Source organism: Hermetia illucens, chromosome 4 (assembly GCF_905115235.1).
Source record: "Hermetia illucens chromosome 4, iHerIll2.2.curated.20191125, whole genome shotgun sequence".
Lineage (NCBI taxonomy): Eukaryota > Metazoa > Arthropoda > Insecta > Diptera > Stratiomyidae > Hermetia > Hermetia illucens.
The window spans coordinates 135,087,842-135,103,188 of NC_051852.1; the positions used below are offsets into that span (position 1 = coordinate 135,087,842).

At 42.7% G+C, this 15,347-nt stretch overlaps 1 protein-coding gene and 1 pseudogene across 1 annotated transcript in view; one reads left to right on the plus strand and one right to left on the minus strand.

Annotated features, from left to right (window-relative positions):
• The window catches only part of LOC119656106, a 558,620-nt gene that overhangs the window by 388,555 nt on the left and 154,718 nt on the right, over nucleotides 1-15,347 (plus strand). The gene's annotated exons all lie outside the window — the stretch shown is intronic.
• LOC119656170 lies at nucleotides 13,295-13,932 on the minus strand (annotated as a pseudogene).

Genomic DNA, 15,347 nt, shown 5'->3' on the forward strand with positions numbered 1-15,347 from the left:
ATTTGAGCCATCGATGTAGAAGACGCCAGTATATCCTGGCACACATTCTTCTAGTTCGTCCCAGTTTTCTGTTCTTTTGAACATCACATCACATCACATCACATCTTCTACCAAACACCACCTACCATTGCGAAAACTGGATTCAGTTCTCCCAATGACTCTTCCAGTGCTCTGTGCTCCCCATGTGTTTTCCCATAGTTCTAATTGAATTAGTCTATGAGCTGCAAATCTACAAATCCAAGGGCTGCAAATTGAGTAATGCATTGAGAGCTGCGCCGGATGTGGTGTCCATGACACCGGTGGTACCCAGACATTGTTCTTTGCACTTAAACCCACCACACTACGGATGCATAAGCGAACATCGGCCTAATGATAGCAACATATAAGTTCCCATGTCAAGGCAAAGGTTCGCCTACGCAGCCCATAAGCTATGCGAGCTCGTTTCATCTTTATCTATATATGTTTGCTGCAAAGAAGCTTCTTGTTTAAAATAACTCCCAGATATTTTACTTCTTCGGAGAGTTAAAGGGTTGTACCCCTCATCTCTGAAAGGCAAAGGCCGTTCTGTTTCTTCCTTTTTGTAAATAACACCATTGTATCCAACTGCCAACAAATCAACGGCGCGGTGTGTATTTCTACACACCATTCCGAGATCTCGACACATCTGCATATGCTTGAACATACGAGTATATTGGCAAATTTTGAATTTCACCTAGTAGTGAGTCGATCAGCACACTCCACACAAGTGGCGATAGGGAAGGTCTTCTATCGCTTCCTTTGTTAGGTAGCGATCAACACCCACTTCAGTGCACAGCAATCTCTGCGTTAGCATAGCGTAGATCCACTTTATTAGAATTCCGTCAACACCATTCTCTCCGGCGGCATCACAGAAGGGCACATACTCAAGAGCCCCTTCAATGTTCACAAACACCACCATCGCGTACTCACCCTTCAGTGTTGCATCCTCTGCCTTTGAAACCAAAGAGCGAAGAGCAGACTAACAGGACTCTCCACATTGTTAAGCATGGTGGTTTTCATTTAGTGGGTGTGACGTTAGCGCCTTCTCGCAAATGTGGTGCTCAACCAGTTTCTCCAGACATTTCAGCGAAAAAGATATGAAGCTGATTTGCCTGAAATTCTTTGGATTTGAATAGTTATCTTTCCCAGACTTTGTAATGAAGAGTACCTTCAGCTTCTGCCAAGAGGAAGGCGCGTAGCCCAAAGCAAGACCTCCTCGAAAAATATTTTTTAGAAGTTGCACGAAGTGCTCTATATGCCAGGTGCTTTGAAGTGTTCAAATAATAGTATAGCAGCTCTCGTCTTTTCATTGGTAACAACTGTTCTTGCAGCGTCCCAATATCCCTTTTAACACCTTCGTTGAAAAGTTTGCAGAAATCGACAATTCACTTCTTCCCGCTTATGAGATCTATTCTCCCAGGTGGTGTACTTCCAGAAAAGTCTGTATAGGCTCAACTCTGGAGCTCGTGAAAGTACCATCCGGGTTTCTAAGAGAGTTCAACTTGGCTGACTAATCCTTGCTAAGGATTCTACACAGCCTGAAAGTCTCTCTTTCACCTTCTAGTTCCTCACAGTATGCTCTAAAAGAGTCTCTTTTGAAACGTTTTACAAGCCTCTTATATTCACGCTGTGAGTCCCGGAAGTTTAGCCAGTCTTCATCTTCATTGCCTTTGCAAGCACGATTTAGAAGTCGTTCGGTTGATTTTCTGAGTCTTTGCAGTTTTCGGTTCCACCATGGAATCATTTTACCACGTTGGCCTCGGGAAATAGGAAAACCCTCTTCAAAGCGCTCTAAAAGTGTGCGATTCAGAGTTTTCAATTGATCTTCTATCGCCAAAGGAGTCTTTAGTCGCCTAGGGAGCTCAACTTTGTCGTCAAAAAGTTCACAGAACTTCATCCAATCCGTTTTCCTAGGATTCCTTCTTTCTATTACAGGCTGTTCGCCTGTAATAGACTAGACTGTCAGACTAAATTCTAAGTAACGGTGATCTGAGAGTGCGACTTCATCTAGCACTCGCCAGTTTCTAATCAGTTCTAACAACTTTGAAGTTCAGATTGTTAGGTCAATTACTTTACTTATTTTTGGCCCAACGAACATAGAGGCACACCCTAGGTTCGTGGCCATTAGACCAGCTGAAGTGATAAAATCAAATATGCTGAGAGTTCGCATCACAACCTATTAAAAGTTCAAGGCAATTTGATTCTATGAGTCTACGAAAAACGCCCACTTCTTTCGTTTTGGAAGCAATAACCATCATGGATTCTCTCTTCGGAATGATAATGGATTGTATTGAGCGAATCCCCCTCTGGTATTCTGGTTCATAGTTATGAGTACAAGACTGGAGCAGGATACAAATCAACCTCAACCACTCCTAGCCCACTTAAAACCTACTCTCACAAGCCATTCGAATATCGAATATGGCGGTAATCGCGGTAGTATTACATGGATGAAAGGTTCGTCTAGAAACGCGACGATATTAGCATCTGAAAGACGAATCATGCAAGGAACAATGGTATTCCCGAGAACCGACTTGTTATGGATAATGTCGACGACGTACATATCTACATCTGTAATGCCCCTCCCAGTGCAACAATAGCGCAATATGCGGGAATGTTAGACAGCTTGATATTGGGCGCTAGATAACAGCGCTAAAATTATTCTTGGCGATTGGTTGGCAAACATCATTATCAACGGCGCAACAACCGGTACCCAGTCAAGACCTGCCTTAATAAGGAACTCCAGACACCCTTCACCTTCTTGTCCAGGTGCGCCGAGGTCCACCAATTCGATACCCCTAAAAGCTCTCTGGCGTTCTGACCTACGCCATTGTTCCATCTCAGGCAGGGTCTGCCCCGTTTTATTTTTCTACCATAGATATTGCCCTTATAGACTTTCCAGGCTGCATCATCCTTACCCATACGGCTTAATGACAGCTTACTTATGTGATTACCCGGAATGAGGGGCATTGGGGTAGAAATATAGATGCCAAATGGAATGTTTAACTCTTCTTATGAGGAAGTCTAAGGGTTTCCATATTTCAATCTGCAGAAATGTTAACCACATGATATTCTACGCACGTGTTGATATTAGTTATTCAATTGCAATTGCTCTATTGTCCGGACAAATACGGTGCTGTAAAGGTCACAGTTTCTCATAAAAGCAAGTGCATTCCATCCCTAATTATACTCTGACACTTACCTACCTAGGAAGTTAGGAAAAATTCCAGGAAGACCCTGTGTGAAGTGTTACTTCACGATGAGCATTCTGATCTATTCTAGAACATCTATGTCGTCGTTCGCCCCACCTCGGACGTGCTCTGGTGGCTTTTTTGTTCCTGCACTCTTGCGGCGTTAAATATGGTCTGACTTTGACACCTCCTTGAATAAATTAAGGAGTGGTATATCTACATTCCTGGCGTTCGTAAATCTGGGGCAATACGTTCTGGATAGTCGGAGGATTCATCCAACCAGGAATGATTCCAGTCAACCCTTTCCCCAGTACGTAAACGTTTTCCCAGTGTTGGGGCCGACAATTGTTTCCTAGTGATTTTCCTAATTACCATAGTTAGCCCGGAAAGATTCGTTATTTTGCTCTTATAAACATAGTACACTTCACCCACTTAAAGGCTCCTTGAAATGATTGCCGCGGCAACGTAGCTTCTCTGAATCTTGCCCTAAATATACTATACACTCCGACCATAAGCACCTTGCGGCTGTATTGGATACTATTCTTACTAGAGATGGTGATACTTGCCACTATTTCTTGCATATATTCTAGTCGACTTTGATTCATCGTGTCGAATTTTGGACGATGCATTATTCTCGGGCAGACTTCAGAAAATAGAGGTGTGATAGGTTTCACTCGGTACTCCTTTTTTGTAAATATAGCCAGACGACTCTGATCTCCCTATTTTTTGCATGCAGGACCAAAAATATTCGTACCCGCTTAGTGGCCGTGTTAAATAAGAATTCAGTCTCGCGATGGTCTCAGCTAAATCATAGCCAGGTACCTTTAATGAATTGTGCATGGGTTTGCTCCCCCAAAATTGTTACTATGCACTAAGCTTGAGAGTGTGCTTTTCGTAAGTGACTGCTTTTTTGCCTTCCTTCCTTATTCTTAGATTTTATCGAGCCCGATTCGCAATAGAACAACTTCTATCATCATCAATACCATTGGCTTCGAAGGAGAGCGGTAGACGTATACTATAATAGTTACAAAGCTTCTCGTCGTTGAACTTGTTCTATGCCCTTCCAATACCTATGCTTACTGAGTGCACCAGGCCATATTTAACATACCTACCGGGACCACCGACATTGGTCAGCAGCCGCACTTTTACTCTTTGACAAGACAACTGCTTCGATATTTTACGGAGTTAGCGTGAATCCGGGCTCATGCATCCATTTGCGTATATATACACCAACTCATCAGTTCAATCACCACGAGTAGATCTGCGAACTACCTCCCGTGGGACTTCCATTCGCCGTTGTCCTTCGTACATATATAAGAAGTAATTTCTTCTCCAGCCGTTGTCCCGTTCAGAAGCGGGGTCGATTCGTCTAGATCGATTGCCCAATTTGGTTCTTTTGGTATTTTCCCATCTTGTTCGATCCTCACAACAATACTGGCAAGTGAATTCTCGTTAGCGCGAATTACATGATCATACCATCGAAGATCGGTGCAATCGCATATCAATCGCGGATATCATCATTTCGAACGTGATCGCGGCGTATTACGCTACTCGCGTCCATTACCGCGGGGCACCGTTCATTGCCTTTCATAGTCGGACAACACCCAAAATCATAAAGGGTGACAGGGCGGACGACACTGCGGAACATTTTCAATTAGAGGGGTTTGCTTATATGTCGATTATAAACAACGCCAGTGCTAGAATGCCATTTCATGCGTGAAGCAATTTCATAATGCAGTTTACCATTGCCTGATAGCATTGACGTGAAATATTAGATTCGCTCAGTTCTGGGTAGATAACTACCTGCTACACTCCAAACATAACTTTTTGGACCCTGGTAGAGTAAATTAACCCAGCGCACGAATTCCTTTGATACTAAGTGTTGCTGCAGAGCATACCGGAGGAGTCCATGTATGATAGCTTACATGCAAACGTCTTCTCTAGATCTAGCAATGCAATATAAAGAGGGCGATGGTTCTCACAAGTAACCAAGTTCCTTTCTCCATGAGTAACCAGGCAGCGTATATTGCGTCAGTAGTTCCGCAGTTCTTGACAAACAAGATGATTTACGGTTGTTTGAATGATGTGGGGAATATGGTTACAAAAAATGTGTTGAATAATCTTCATGGTATGGGACAGCAACTGGTTCGTACGACAATTTGAACATTCTACTGGACTGCTTTCTTTTGCATATTGGAACGGTGGTGCTTTCTTGCTAGTCAAATAGTGTTCTACCTTCATCAATAATATGGTAGTGTTGGGTCCCAGCTTTTCGCTTTCCAGAGTTTAGATGCGATGTGGTTCGGTTCTGTTGCTTTCTCCGATTTAATTCGTTTGATTGCTTACTCGACTTCAGTGGCACTGGCAAGTAGAATTCCTATCAGAAGTGCTTGTGAAAGTGAAGGAGGGCAATTAGAGGTAATTTCTTATTTGGGGACGGTTTACCAACGGCTGAATTGTGTCAGCGCACCACACAGTATTGAAAATGTTCCGTCCTCGAAACGACCGAAGGGGTAGGCAAGTTGACCTATTTTGGGAAAGCAGACTTTCCGCTATTTCAAATGTCGAGGGATTCTCCCCGTCCTCGCTGTAGGCATAGCGTTCATATACATGCCAGATTTCCCTTTTCCACAAAGTGTCCAAAATTGAGCATAACTCTAAACCAGCTATAGATAGCCTTTCACTGGTAAAATTTTATGCATGCAAAATCTGATGATCAAATTTAATCAAGCATGCACGAAACCTTTTTCTACAGTCTATTGAATTCCTAAAGCGTCACCGGAACATATCAATGCAAACAATCTGCCCCCTTAAACTTTGAATCGACTAACTCTTCGGCATTGTTGTCGAAGTGCATCCTATGTATGTAGACCTAACCCTTCATTCGAATTTTCACTTTGGAAAAATATTCTATGTATTCATTCCATTCCAAAAGGCGTTGTTCCCTTCCAGGGTAAATATTCCGAGGAAGTACCATTTCTCGTGAACCAACTTAAATGTCGATAGCAAACCGCCACGGTCTTACCAGTCCCTAATTTATGGAGAAATACCAATCTTAATGAACTTTCGGTACGGCAGAGATTCTGTTGAAGTGCCAGAACGTTATTCGACTGCGAAATATATTAATTTTTTAGTAAAAAGTTAAGAAGCTCGAATACATTGCAAGGCTGTGTCGTGCTAGGGGAAGAACTAAGCAATGATTTCAACCTCTGCGCCTAATTCCACCCTGACTGCTTGGCGCTTTCTAGCCGAAGATATCGAAGAAAAATCAATGATTCTCATCGACTTCGACCTTCAAATATAATGGGAATTGCTTACTCTTCCCTCTGTCTATAAACAAACAACTCATTACAACTTTCATCCAAATTTGGAGTGGCTTGTTCCTTCAATCCCTTCAATCGAGTCGCTATTATCCCATCTCATGTTATCTGCTCGTCATTACTGTCTGATTTCCTTCCCCCTTGTGCTATTGACAGGGGTGAATTGACGTTTTTGCATTGTGAACGAGGATAACAATAATGAAAGAAAAAAAACTGGACTAGCATTCATCAAAAATCCATGGGAACCTCTTTACGAATCGAAAAAGTTAAGCACTTTTCAGTACCCTAGCGTCGAAGTTTCTTTCATTACTCCCTCTGTTCTTAGCACTTGTTGTTTGACGTAGGCCTTTCCTACACCTTCTCCTTCCTGGCTATCCTATCGAGGTAATTACCCAATGTTTATTTTCACCCATGAATTTTTTATCAAAACAACTCTTGTGTTTTATTTTTTTCAACCCCCAGTTGTCTCGACTTGTTGTTGGGTCTTTGTGCCTGACCGTTCTTAGGTGAACACCGCGCCTTTTCAATGGGAGAATCCGTCAATGTTTTAGTCAAAGATACCCTGCCCTTCCCCCCGCTCAGGGAATAAAGTGTCAGTTGTACCTGATTCTTAAAGACTTATGAATCCTTCCAAACATAAACCCACCCTTCTATGTATAGCGGAGCCAACAAACATTTGTCTGAGGATGATATTTTGATTAATAATTGACGAGGTGATATTTTTCAATAAAAAGTTTGGGTTCGTGGATAATGGAGGGAGTGTTAAAAGGCTACGGTACGTGGGAGAAAAACACAGAAGTTTGGATTAGCTTGCAAGGGAATAAAATTGGGACAAAGGATTTATTTAGAAAGAACGGTAGAAGTTTTAGAAGAACCATAACAGGATTAAAATTTGGTTGCCATGTAATTAGCGAGAACGATTTGTCAGAAAAACATGGTAAGGACGAGAAAGGACTATAAGTTATATCATTGCCTTACCTTGGTTAAAGTGAAGCTATATTGATTTTCCCGAAGACAATTGAGTAAAGTGGCATTTGATGAAGTGAGAAAACTATATCTTCAGAGAAAAAAAATCTAATTTCAAATACGGTGTGTCAAGTGCTATGTGTACTCATAATCACTTAGCATAGCCTTAGAAGCTCCACTAATGGGGCCCTATTAGCATTCATTGTTTATACTATGCCATTCATGCGAGATACTCCTGTTGGAGAAAATAAGTTGCTATTCATGTGCCGGGTTCATCTAGGAATAATCCAATGTTCAGTCAGATTTCAATTCACACTCTAAATTAGCAGAAACTGACAATATGATTGTCAGAAGAGTGTTGAAGCTATTCATTCTCACCTGGGTCATAATTCAACCTTCGAAAGCGTTTTAGTAACTAGATTTTTACCTGACCCGCAAAAAGTTACAAAACATTCATCTTGATCCTGCTGATTCGATTTCAAGGCAATGACAATTGTTAAACTATTTCGTATTATTACGGGTGAAGAATGATAATTGAAGCAGAATGGCGTCACCCATGTAATGCATATCAAATCGAAGTTTGGTATCAAATTTTACATCAATTTGACTATAGAGGTAGCTCGTTAAGAACCGATTATTTTTTTTTTATATAGCCGTATCAATAATTCGGGAATCATGATGGAGGTCCATAATATAACAAAGAAAGCAAGAGTGGGCCGAGTATGAAGCCTTACGAAACTCCTGAAAAAGGAAAAGGTTGCCGAAAAGTAATTATTGATAATCACCCAATGTATTTTGTTAGATAAATAAAGTCTATTCTAGGAGAGGACAACCAAAGGCAAACCATATATCCAAGAAGCAAGACGCTGTTCCCTTATTCCCTTTCTTTAGCCTTTCTACTGTTTCAGCATGTTCCATTCATCAAAACCAGATTCGCCCTTTCTCGATCATAGGCTTAGTTACGGGAAAGATGAAGAAGCTCTCAAATCATCATTTAGCGTGCCAACCTATCGCTGTTTCGGAGGGCCTCTTGTTCGTTTCCCTTCAATGATTAAACCAACCTTTGCCGGATTTCAGGGTCTTAGGGTCGAAGATAACCACCGCTGAATTTTTTCATAAGAAATGCAAATGTCTTTATGTCCCAACTTTGATTCCATTGGGGCGAAGCGACGTTTTTTGTCTTTCGTAACCGGCCGGTATTCGGAACCATAATGAGCGATATGGCCAAATAATATCAGATGAAATACATTCAACTACTTCTGATACGCGAGTAAATGCAGAAAAAGTATCAAACACAATTGAAAAATGACACGAAGATGCTCGGAGATGGACTGATTTAGAAATTAGCTAATCAAATTTCTGATAAAAATTTTTCCAAACTGGCTCTATTAATTTTTGATGAAAAATAGGGGACTTAGGGCTTAAAATTTTTGCCGCGAAAGTGTAACAGTTCTCATTCACAGAACCTATCCAACCGAAAAATCTGAAAAATATCACAATGTTGCACCTGTACCAAATCTAGGCCTCAAACTGCATCCTATTCCAATGCGTACTCAAATCAAAATAGTAATAGTATAATATAATACTCTATTTTAGAAATTTATCCGAAAACCCCCCTTAAATCCATCCTGGAGGTACAGAATTCAGTGCCATTATAGTCAATAATGTAATACATCATTTTGGAAAGTTTGAAGGAATTCTAACTATTATTAACAAATAATAATAATAGTTGGCGAGCGTCATGGTAGGGTGGCATACCACCTTATCAGTGTGCTCTTCTGAGGGTGCTAATATCTCAGAACCTATCCACATACGGAGAGGCATTTTCCAGGGGGATTCTTTGAGCACCCTTTCGTTTTTGCATGGCACTGAACTACTGAATGATACTAGAGGGCGTGGTTTTGCAATAAAATATGGCCTACATGCTGAGTGTGAGCTGACAAGCTTGATGTACTTAAAGGACATCAAGTTGTAAGCTGGGACTGATATTCGGATGGAATTTGGAACAGACAAGTGTCGAATCTAAGCCATCCGCAAACCTCCACATCCAGGCTATGACCGAGACAGACTTCTACTTATACCCAGGAATTTTGGAAGGAACCCATGCTCGAGTAGGTGATCAAAGGGATGCTGTGCTGTTCGAATTTCTCCGATGTATAAAAGCTCGTATTGAAATCGCATCTCCCGAGGAAGAATAAAATAAACGCATTGAATGTATTCGCTATCCCTTCACTGGCTTATGCATTCGGAATATTGCCGTGGGCGTAAACTGATCTGGAAAACTTCCAGCGGCAAATACGGACTACCAAATTCCGAATGCCGTTAGATCATCTCATTTCTCAATGCAATACACAAGCAGAATGCTGTATGTAAGGTGATTCACCAAAACCTTGCATACAAACATGGGCTGATCACGAGAACATGTCCGGTTTACCGGTATGAGTCGCAAGCTGATAGTTCTACTTAGAACATGTATAGAGACCTACAAGTTCTAACTGATCGCCATACACCACACAAGAAGCCTGGCATGCTGTTAATTGACAAAACGGACCGCTCCGCGCATATTATTGATGTTACTATTCCCCATAATAGCAAGAATGAACGGCAATACGTGGAGAAGAAAATGAACTATGAGCCACTGGCTGGGGAAATCAAAGAAATTTTGCGTCTCGAGAGGGCGATTGTAGACTACAGTACACTGTAAGAGGTCACAATTGCGCTCGCCCGTAATTACTACCCTGATTTGGCTCAGCTACAATTGACAGCTGAGTAAACTCGTATCATACATCCAATCACGATAACAAATTCCTCATACAAGACGACCACAAAGCCTTTATACCCGAAGCGACTTGCGAGAGGCCTACGTACCAAGCTGTCGTCTTTCAATACTTCTGCCCTGGCTTTCCAACACTATCTAATTTGTGTCATTGAAACGTGCCTGGATGATGGAATTTTAAGCTCTGAGTTCCTCGAACGGTTCTCTGCCTTTCTCTGCGACAGATAAGTCAGCTGGTCGAGGTTCCTTGATTGCGGTTAAATCCTCCCTGCGAGCCGAACCCATCTTTTCTTCATCTTCTACTCCTCTTCTATGATTGTATCACCTTATGTGTTTTCCCTCCCAGTGCCGGTCCTTTTGTTATATGTTCCGTAGACTTCCCTTGTCTCAGCCCCTCCTATCTGTATGATGAATTCTTCGATAGTCTTTCAGAAGTCCTTACTACAACTTTCCCCTCTCTTGCCTTCATTGTCGGTGGTGACTTTAACCTCCCTTTGCTCTCCTGGCCTAACATTCCCAGCCTATCACAACTTACAATTTATTCCTCTCATCCGTCTCTCCCTTTATTCACTTTCAAGGACACTTGTGCTGCTCTTTGGTTCAACCGTACTAAAAATAGTCTAAATCATACTCTCGATCTAGTCTTCTCCAAGATGCCAGAACAGCTCCTTTCTCAGTTTGATCTTGCTCTTCCCTATGTTGCTCCCGATGCCCATCATCCTGCTCTTGAGTTCGTGGTACGAAGTGCGAGGGGCAAGCTCTCTAAGACCAACTTTCGTAAGGGCAACTTAACTAACTTAGCTCTAGCGTCAATCAACTGGGCTCTCATTCTCTCACCATTAACCTGTGACCAAGCCCTCCTCTCCTTTTATTTCATTCTGTCTGACCTTTTTCCTAGTTATGTTTCTTCCTCCCCAGAAAGTTTTTATCCACCGGAAGCCATGCAGATCTGATTATTTCAACGCTCTAAGATCTTCACTTAAGTCGTTTATAGTTAAGTCTAGGAAGGATTATCTGAACAGTGTTGAAATCGAATTGGCGTGTGGTAACTTGAAGCCTTTCAGGACTCACATCCTCAACGCCCGCAGTGCTTCCCAGTCCCCTCCTACTTCCATCAAATCCTCTGGCTCCACTGCCACTTCTCCTCAGCTATCCTGTGATTTACTTTGCGGTTACTTCTCCTTGGTGCATAACTCCTCTCCCTATTCTTCCTCTCTCCCCCTCCTAAGCGCAGCTTCCTCCGAATTTCATGCCATTCCTCTCCTTACTCTCTCTTTGATGGAGTACTTCACTGACAACCTTGATACCAATGTCAGATCCGACCCCGATGGTATTCCTAACCACTTCCTGATTAAATCCTCTGAGTTCATTCGCTGCCCTCTCTGCATTATTTTCAATAAGAGCTGCGAAGAGTGTCATTTTCCTAGCCTGTGGAAAAAAGCCCCCTCTCTCAACATTCCTCCATCACTTATTACATGGCTTGCCTCCTACCTCTCCTTCCGATCCTGCAGCGTTTCCTTCGTTGGTTGAACTTCTAGTCTTCTTTCCCCTCATTTGGTGTGCCACAAGAATCCATTCTAGGACCTCTTTTATTTTTATTCCTTATTAACGACTATCCATACTTGTCCTTGTTTATTATACGCCAATGACATAAAGCTGTTTTCGTCTGTTCCATCCCCAATGGATTGCGCATCATTGCAGGCAAATCTGGATACTTTGGTTCATTGGTGCACAGTTAATAATTTGGCTCTTAATGTCAGCAAATGTCACTCGCTATGTTACTCTCTTAAAACTTCTCCCACTCCTTTCTCCTCTGCTGGTGGTGGCTCTCTGTCCTATCTGAACTCTATCCTCTACCTGGGCGTAACCTTCGACGATAAATTCCGTTTTGACAGACACTACTTCGATATCACTAATCATGGTTCAAAAATGTCAGGTTTCATACTATGTTCCTGCACTGGTTTCACCTCGGTCCAACCATCCATAATTCTTTTTAACTCTGTAATGGACTTATCGGAAATAGGAGGATCAGACTGGAGCTACACCAGAAACCTAAAATGTTTGCCAAATTGACCGTGAAGGTCCCCAAAGACTGAAGCTCCATCAAAGTGATCGGATGGCACGTTCTTGCACGCCTCTGTGCTAGCCAGGCCCGGGACTGAGGGGTGCTCCTTTGAGCGCTTTGATCCCTCACGTGTCATTAATACAAAATTAACGTGTCTATACCGATGCGTGGGCCCGCACTGGATTTAAGAATAGACAACAAACGAAGGAATTCGCGACGGCCTAACGAATAAAAACCGGAACGCGAGCTAAAACTGGAAAGTAAAAAAACAATTCTACCGCGCGCGTGGAGCCGTAAGTCTCCGAACCCGAGAACCGCGATTGAGAGGGAAGATCCACGACGGATCACAATCCCATGGTTTCTTCTGCGTCAGATAGTTCCCTCCCTTCCTTGACATCCTGAGGCCATTATTTCAGAGGATGCCCCTAATAGGGTTTTGCGGAGTCAAGGAGGAAGAGAGAGAGAGAGAAGTCCTCAAATCAAAAAAATTATTTACAATTCATGATATATTCATCCACCCCAAACAAAAAAAAATAAATATATAAAAAGTAAAAGGAAATTGAAAAGTAACAATATATAAACGAAAAGAAAAAGGAAATTAAATCAAAGAAAACAAATTCAAAAACAATAATTGTGATTCAATGAAAAAAAATAACATTTACACGATTCACTCCGAGCTCGGCGTGGTGTGTATTTATGGTTGTCCTGATTCTGTTTGTAGATAAAAATATTTAGACCATTAAAATACGAATTTCATAATCTACTATTTCCGTTTTCTTGGAGATCTCAAAAGTCGACTGAATTTTTCTTTCAAAGTCACTTTGAGAATTCGTGGTTCTTTCTCGGGCTGGTTTTCGATGAGTCGCGTTGGGTACGGTTAGCAATGAACCACGCTTCTTACTCTACCAAACTCTTAACCAAAATCTCTTAAATCACTCGCTGTCCGCGGAACGGCTTCAGATCAAAACCGCTTCAGCCTTCTTCTCGCTCCATCCTTAGCCTTCACACCTTCTGTGCCAGCTTCTTGGATGCGCACTGTGATTTTCTCAAGATCGGGCTGCGAAAACGACACTTTTGGTTTGCATTATGTTATCACCGGAATGCTTGTAACACCAGAATGTCCACCGATCACCGGAATATCAACGGTATTCACGTCAACTTTACATGAATCTGAAATAAATTTACGAGCACGGACAATATCCAAAGTTTAAACACTAAAGAGACCAAGGGGATAGTACTTTCCTTTGGTTTTTAGAGCTTCTGCGACAATGAGTACACTTGAGTTCACAGGATTTGTAATAATCGCAATTAAAGGCTTTGGACAATTGCCCGCAATGGCAGAAGTGAAATCGCGAACGATACCAGCATTGGTGTTGAACAAATCATCTTGAGTCCTTTCAGGTTTACGTGGCACGCCCGTTGGGATAACAACTCCATCGGCGCCTTTAAAACAATCAGCAACTTGCTCTGCCCCAGCGTATCCCTTTGCACTCCTGGCTGTGTCGATGTGGGAAAGATCGGCTTCAAGAATCAGGACAGGGGCTGCTCGATACCACCGGATGCTTCAACGAAAATTCTTCGATCATTACCTCTCGTCATCACGGCTGCGTCCGGTGCCAATCCAAACCTTTTTCCTATCTCAACGGCCAGTCCAGCTGTTCAACCAAGAACCGGTCGCCATGCCGCTACGCTCCGAGAGTTCATGTTGTAGCAACATACGCGTGCGCCTACGGATGCGGCAAATGCATTGGGTAATTACACATTATGAAATGCATTATTTGAGCAAATTAATTCAGAAAGAGGCGAATGAGATTCCGCTCCCGTCGCGAAGCCGCGGTCACTACAACTCCCTCATAGGAAATATCCTTGAGTATTATTCAGTAATCCTTGAAAACCGTCTTTGAAAAGACATACACTGTCGTATTCACCGAAAGAAAAGAACAGTCGACAAGTGGCCATGAGTCTTTTCAGCTTGCAGACCTAATAATCTTCACCGACAGGTCAGTCATGGAGAATGGATCGGGCGCAGGGGTGTTCTCGGAGAATCCGATTATAGAACTGGCCCCACCCTGGGAAAAATGACGACCATATTTCAGGCGGATATATATGCCATTTCACCCATTTCACTGCCACCAGAAGAATGTCTGCCACAAAAATGGAGGGGTCGGACCATTTGAATCTGTTCCAACAGTCGGGCGGAATTATCAGCACTAAATGGCAACGATATATCAAGCCAGTTGGTGCGGAGTTGTCATCAGGTGCTGCTGAAACTTGGCCGACTGAACGAAACATTCCTGATGTGGGTGCCGGGGCTCTAACATCCCCGGTAATGAGGAGGCTGACAGACTGGCTCGCCGAGGGTCTGGATCCATAATGGTGGGGCCAGAACCAGTTCTTGGAATCCGACCATCTACTATCAAGTCTACTCTGAAGGGTGAAATTGCAAGGATTCACGCAACCCAGTGGAGAAATTTGGACTCTTGCCGGCAAGCGAAAATCCTTGTGAAAGAGCCTAGGGTCACTAGAGTGGCATTTTTCTTGTCCCTTAAAAAGTGGGACATGAAAACCCTAATAGGGCGTTTAACGGGACACTGCTCCTTAAACTACCATATGGAAAAGATTGGAGTAGTGGTTTCGGCTGTGTGCAGCCAATGTAGGGAGGAGGGAGAGACAGCCCTGCACTTTTTATGCAGCTGCCCGGCATCCTCAGATCTCAGACGAAGACACCTTGGCAAGGTTTTCTTCAATGAAGAATCTGCACACTCTCTGCCTCTGGAGAATGTTTTCAGATTCGCTAAAGCCTGCGAAGCCCGTAGGCGGGAAGCCATTGAATAGGCAATTTGCGGGGATAGTATGATACAATGGGCCTAACAATGGCCTGAGTGCTCGGAGGTGCGGCTCCCCCTAGTAAACTAAACTAACTAACTATTGTTCGGTGATCTGGGCCCCCTTCCGTAATTGTGTTTGTCTTGTCCTAGAGAAGATACAGCAGAAATTAACCCGCTCGCTGTTCT